The 6,411-nt window shown below is 34.5% G+C and overlaps 1 long non-coding RNA gene across 1 annotated transcript; it reads right to left on the bottom strand.

Annotated features, from left to right (window-relative positions):
• Window positions 1-1,155: 1,155 nt before the first annotated feature.
• LOC117085726 lies at window positions 1,156-6,205 on the bottom strand. Its single transcript, XR_004438061.1, has 3 exons — window positions 6,100-6,205; window positions 3,449-3,628; window positions 1,156-1,207 (listed from the first exon to the last, which is right to left on the bottom strand). It is a non-coding gene; the product is annotated as an uncharacterized LOC117085726 (long non-coding RNA).
• Between the last annotated feature and the right edge of the window lie 206 nt (window positions 6,206-6,411).

The following is a 6,411-nucleotide window of genomic DNA, read 5'->3' as shown; positions in this document are numbered from 1 at the left end:
TTGGCCCAATACAACTGAGAGAAATCTGTTTCCAAGGTTAAGATAAGATATTAAGCTCTTACTTTATTGGCAGCTTTTTAATAGTATCACATAAAAAATACTAATACTGAATAAGAATGATATGGTTTGGCTCTGTGTCCCCACCCAAATCTCAACTTGATTTGTACTCTCATAATTCCCACATGTTGTGGGAGGAACCTGGTGGGAGATAATTGAATCATGGATACTGTTCTCGTGGTAGTAAATAAGTCTCACAAGATCTGGTGGTTTTATCAGGGATTTCTGCTTTTGCATCTTCCTCATTATCTCTTTGCCTGCCCCCATCCATGTAAGACAGGACTTGCTCCTACTTGCCTTCCTCCATGATTGTGAGGCTTCCCCAGTCACATGGAACTGTGAGTCCACTTAAACCTCTTTCTTTTTAAATTGCCTAGTCTTGGGTATGTCTTTATCTGGAGTGTGAAAACAGACTAATACAAAGCAACTCATATATTGAGCCCTTACTATGGGCTAAGCACTTTGCACTTCATTTGCATGAAGCTTATTATATAATTATTTAATTATTATTTATTTTGTATAGAAAAATATATGGAGACTCAGATATATAAAATAATTTTTCCAAGGTCACATGTAAGAGAGTGTATAAGATGAGAATTACATCAAGGTTGTAGGGCTTTAAAGTTTATGTTTGTATTGATTGTACTAGGTTTTCTAGTTTGCTTTTTAAATCAAATAAGTGAAAATAAACTGGTCAAGTCCTAGAAGTTACTGATCTTTATTCTCATACCAAGTGTATTTGAGTCCTTTTTAAAACATAGACATTTAAAAATTTTAAATAAGACCTTATTTTTATTTTTATATTTTAAATGAAAGTATTATCATTATGCTATAGTCATTTACAGATACTCTTCAAGGGAAATTTCAATATTTTTAGCAGACAGAACTACGAACAATACTTTTGGAATACTAACATGTCACTGTATTACATTGCTTTAAATTCAACATCTTGTGAATTATCGAATTCAAGACAGTCATAGTTTTTATACTTAAATGTTTTTTAAATACACAGTTACTATGCCAAGAAAACAGTAGACCATTTTTAGAAATAATGAATTCTAGAAAAACAAATGACATTACTAACCACTTAGCTTTGGGCTGGGTGTTCCCAGTGCAGGTCTGGGATCTTTCACCAATATTTTAGAACCAGCTATGAAAAGAAATAAACGTGTTTACAAAAGTTGATGTAATTAATTACATACACATGTGCGCACACACACACACACACACACACACACAATGTGATGCACTGTCCATTTTATTGTCTGACATTTCACATAGTTTTCTCTAAAATATCCCATTCATCACAACATCTCAGTACCCTACTCAACACTCATTATGTAACTAATGATTTCAGTAATTATTCCCATTACAGTCTATTGACACAAGGGGCAGATTTGTGTTGCTTTATCATCTTGGGATGTCATTTCTTATTTTAAAGGCATAAGCCAAAGTGGAGACAGTTGCCTCCAACATGGAAGCTGAGAGTTCAGGGTCGTTCTTGTTGACAGAAGGCAAAAACTATTTGGGTAGGGTTTACATTTAAAAATCAAAGTTTGTTGAGATAAAAATGTCATTAGCAATTGGATAGACTCAAAGGCGGAATTTACTAGATCTCATGTGTAACTATAGGATGGTAATATCACTGAGATAGGTAATACCAAAGGGAAACTATATGGAGAAAAGAAATTGATGAGTTTAGTTTTGCATGTATTGAGTATTAAAATGCCACTGAAGAATTCCAGTAGAGATATCAAGCAAACAACTGAATATGTAAGGGTGAAGCTAAAATAAGATAAATAAGCTAGAAATATTAATTTGTAAGTAATCTACATAAGGACTGCTATTGAAGCCACTGGCTTGAATGACATCACCTAAAAGTGAATACAAGATGAAAGCAAGAGATGGCTGAGTACTGCATCTTTAGAAAATCACAAGTAGAAAACAATCAGTTTATAAAGGAAATAGAGAATGGATACCCAGAATTAGGAGGAAGTAAAACATTTACTCATTCAACAAATATTTATTGAATGCTTTTCACATGTAAGGTACTGATTTGTGTTAAAATTACAGTTGTAAACTTTGAGTAAAGTCTCTTATAAGATTACATTCTAGTTGAAGAGGGGTAGATAGGAGGATAGGAGAGTGGAAGCAGATAATGACAAGCAAACAAACCAAAGAATAAGGTCTTCTCATACTACAGGGATTTCAATCATTTAAAAAAAAAAAAAAAGAAAAATAGAAAGAATAATAGAAGAGGAATGTTCTGGTAAAGAGAATGAAAACATTTCAAATAAAAGAAAGTAATTGCCATTTACGACAACTGCATTAGATAAAAAATTAGAAGCTTTACAAATAGGATATTTTGGATATAAGGAAATGGATTTTGTTGATGACCTTACCAAAAACACTGGAAAAACTTCCTTTACTCCTTCTTCTGGCAATATAACCCTTTTCCAAATGGAAATTGTCCTGACCGAGCAGCAATAGGGTGGACACTTCACCCACATCTGGTCCAAATATTAATACCATAGAATCCAGGCTGAGTAATGGATTTGGTGATGGGCTTCATTCAAAATTGTGGCAAACAGAATCCCAGATAGTGCTTTCCTGACCAAACTTTGGGAAGGACTCTTTCTACTAGGGTTACTCTGGCAGAGTAACCTAGGCATTATGGTAGCAATTTTCCCTACTCTAATGAAGAATGTACCCACATAATTTATGTTCACCTGGTATCTCTATGACCTTGTTTGGAAAGGAGGCCTTTGCAAATGTAATTAACTAGAGATCTTGGGATAAAACAATCCTGAATTTAGGATGGGCCCTAAATACAAGGACTGGTATCCTTATAAGAAGAGGAGAGGCCACACAAAGATACACAGAAAAGAAGGCCATGTTGAAATGGGGTAGAAATTGGAGTAAGGCAAGGAGTCAATGAAAACCCAGGATTGTCAGAAGCTATGAGAAAATCGGAAGAGGCAAGGAATGGTTTCTGCTTAGAGCTCACAGAGGGCATAAGGCCCTGCTGACACCTTAATTTTGGACTTCTGGACTTCAGAATTGCAAAATAATAAATTCCTATTGTGTTAAGCTAGCCAGCTTATGGTACTTTGTTATGAAAGCCCTAGAAAAATAATGTACCTACCTTGCAGAGAGAACTTGAAGATAGAATAAAGGCAAGAAGTAACATTTGCATGGGAAAAACGCTTTGAATAGATTCATAAAATTTATATATCTCTGGATCCAGAAGTGCTTATATTACTCCTAGACTTGGAGTTAATCAACAAATTTCCCTTGTTCCTATGCTAATTTGAGTTGAGTTTTTGTCTAGAGCCAAGGAAGGCAATAGTACAATCTCTTGTGTTAAAAAGATTCTATAGAGAAAACTTACCTTCACAAACAGGAACTTTTCCAGTCCAGGTGTTATCGGATCTACACACTCTATGTTCTGTTCCACCTGCTAAGAAGAAGCCAGGCTGACAGGTATAAATCAGTGTATATCCATGAGATGGAAGGTCCATCCCTACTACATTTGCATGAGCAGGAGTTTCTGGCTGTTTACAGCTGTGGGCTATATTTAAAAAAGAGAACAATGTAAATTTTCTATAAATATGTTAAGAAAATTTTGAGACAGGAGTCACAATACATTTTAGACACACTTCAATATCTTTATATACATATATCTTTGAATAATTATTCTAATAAATCACAAAAATGTTTCAATGCAAATATACTTATTGATTTCATACTTTAGCATTTTCTAGCCCACAATGTGTGGAACACTAGTAGATGTTAAATAAAATGAGAAAAAAAAAGACATTGTCAATAACTAAGCTCACAAATGTATGCTTTACCATTTTAGATAGTCACACATTCTAGAGAGTCACAACAAACTTCAGCATTTTAAAGGATCTTTTAATGTTTGTCAAGCTCAGGTTTTCTATGAGTTCAGAAAATATTATTTTATGAATTTTAAATTTATTATATTTATTTTAAAATAAAAATCTATTTTCTATGGTTAAATAAAACCACAGCTAATTATATTGCTTTGGTATTAATACTTCCCAATAAAAGTGCATTTTAATACTTGTTTTACATATGGAATTTTCAGGACATATTTGGATCCGTATGCTAGAAGTATCATTTTATTCACCGAATTATCTCCTTTTCTCCATGTTTCCTTCCACTCCTTATTCTCCACCTTGATTACACCATCTCTTCCCTTATTTCATTGGTTTTATGCCTTCTAAAGACCATTACTTTCTCAGTCAGAGACAAATGCTACAAGAAACTTTTCCCCTAAAACAGATAGCATTTTTAAATAAATTCCTATTGTGTTAAGCTAGCCAGCTTATGGTACTTCGTTAGGAAAGTACCATAAAGAAGAGATCTATAAAAGTGATCTCTGAAAAAAGTGTTCTGTGGATACATTTTAGAAAGCAATATTTTTTATTTGTTTCTTAATGGCAGTCCATAACAGTATAAATAATAGCTAACATTTTTTTTACTCCATGGGCTAAGCATTGTGTTAAATGACTTTTTGTTTTTGTTTTTGTTGTTTTTGAGATGGAGTTTCACTCCGCTGCCCAGGCTGGAGTAAAGTGTCTCAATCTCAGTTCACTGCAGCCTCCACCTCCTGGGTTCAAACGATTGTCCGGCCTCAGCCTCCTGAGTAGCTGGGACTACAGGCACCTGCCACCACACCCAGCTAATTTTTTGTGTTTTTAATAGAGATGGGGGTTCACTATGCTGACCCAGCTGGTCTCGAACTCCTGACCTCAAGTGATCTGCCCACGTCGGTCTCCCAAAATGCTGGGATTATAGGCCTGAGACACCATGCCTGGCCTGAATGGTTTATATTTACTATAATTCAGTTAGTGAAATGTAATCCTCCTGCAGTAAGTATTGATAAGGAAAACTACAGTCTGTCTCTACTGCCTTCTTAAGCCCTATGTTATGGACATGTTAGAAACTTTGAGATGCTTTGCAGTAACAGACACTGTTTAACTTTATTTAAACTATCATATCCCAACTGGAGGACATCAAAGAACCATAGTTTACTATGAAATTCCTAGTTACAGCCCACACAGCTGTTTTAAAGTACACATTCTGAGGAATTCTCTTTTAAGGAATTTTCTACATTTAAATATAAGCCAACAAGGCACATAACATGGAATCTCTGTGGAGTGTTCTCCTGCTTTAAAGTAAGCCGCTGGTCCCTAGGTGCCCCCACAATCATTTGGATGGTTCTGAACAGGGATAGAGTAAATTCACTGGGCTTGTGTAGGCTTCAGCAAATCCTGAAAGCTAGATACCATCCTAATAAATGTTTCTACTTTAGCTTACTTCTTTTCCATTTTTCATCAAGAAACACAATTCAAAAGATAAGGGAGGATATTTTTTAAAAAGACAACTGGAGAGAAAGAAAAGCCAAATAGCTGACCAGCTAGAATTCATTTCTAATTGTATGTCAGAAAAAGTTATTTAGTGGCCCTGGGCTTTGTTCTTATTTAATCTGTACAGGAAGTGCTCTCCGCTTAGAATCAGAGAACGTATAAAGGAAATTCTAAAATCGTTTTCAAATTTCTGGCCAAGTGCCCATGAATATTTCCTTTCATATATATTTCTAGTTCCCCCAGATTCTCAGATAATATTTTCACAAGTGATTTTTAAAAATTAGAAGCCGTTAGATTGGCATCTCGGGTATTTTAGATTACTTCAGACTGATAGGTGCAGATCTATAAACTAAAACCTAAACTAATCATCACCTAAAATTACCAGTTGGCTAAATATATAAATAAACTTAAGGTCTTTACAAAAAGAACAAAATTGTGCCTTGTGCTTTCTGACTTACTTAGAGAGTGCTTCCCAATGGCCATGGGTTTATGATACAGTAATAAAATTACATACACAAAGTATGATTTTTAATCTAAAAGTCAATTTGATACACCTATAGATGTAAATTTATTTGTATACTAGGGAGAAAACAATGCATATAAATTCTTACCCATGATAGCATTATTTCTTATCCATAATACTTACGTATGCATTCAGGCTGAATTCCACTCCATGTAAGATCAGGGAGGCAGGTGCGTGTTGTAGAGCCTTGGAGAAGGTGTCCTTTTTTGCAATGGAACTGTACAACACTTCCTACCTATAGCAGATTAAAGAGAGGAAAAAAAAATGTTCCACTACAACTTCAAATATGGCAACAAATACGGCTTGAGTGAGAAAATGCTATCAAGTGAAATTCTATATGGTAGAGTTGGAAGAAAAAAAGAATTGAAATCTGATTTAAAGTAAAATGGGAAAAATTCAAAGCTAAAAAAATAAAATCCTGACTTTATTTGTTTA

This window comes from Trachypithecus francoisi, unplaced genomic scaffold, assembly GCF_009764315.1.
Source record: "Trachypithecus francoisi isolate TF-2019V2 unplaced genomic scaffold, Tfra_2.0 Contig00579, whole genome shotgun sequence".
Taxonomy (NCBI): domain Eukaryota; kingdom Metazoa; phylum Chordata; class Mammalia; order Primates; family Cercopithecidae; genus Trachypithecus; species Trachypithecus francoisi.
This window is presented reverse-complemented; position numbering and strand designations above follow the sequence as displayed.